Raw genomic sequence first — 478 nt, 5'->3', positions numbered from 1 at the left:
AAAAAAAAAAAAAAAAAAAAAAAAAAAAAGGCAAAGAGAGAATATCCAAATTAACAGGATCATTAGATCTTCCTTCAAAAATCTGTACTCCACAAAATTGGAAAATCTAAATGAAATGAACAATTTTCTAAAGTTAAATCAAGATCAGATAAACAACTTAAATAGACCCATAACACCTAAGGAAGAAAGGAAGGAAGGAAGGAAGAAAGGAAGGAAGGAAGAAAAAAGAAAGAAGCAGTCATTTAAAGTCATCCAATCAAAAAACAAAACAAACAACAACCCCCCGCCCCAGGGCCTGACTTGTTTAGCTCAGAATTCTACCAGATTTTCAAAGAAAAGCTAATACCAATTATTTCACACAAAAAAAGAAGGAATATCGTCAACTTCATTTTATAAGGTCACAGTCACCCTGATACCCAAACCACATAAAGACTCAACAAAGAAAGAACATTTCATACCAATTTCCCTGGTGAAATTG

Source organism: Mastomys coucha, unplaced genomic scaffold, assembly GCF_008632895.1.
Source record: "Mastomys coucha isolate ucsf_1 unplaced genomic scaffold, UCSF_Mcou_1 pScaffold8, whole genome shotgun sequence".
NCBI lineage: Eukaryota > Metazoa > Chordata > Mammalia > Rodentia > Muridae > Mastomys > Mastomys coucha.
Note: the sequence above shows the minus strand (reverse complement) of the source record.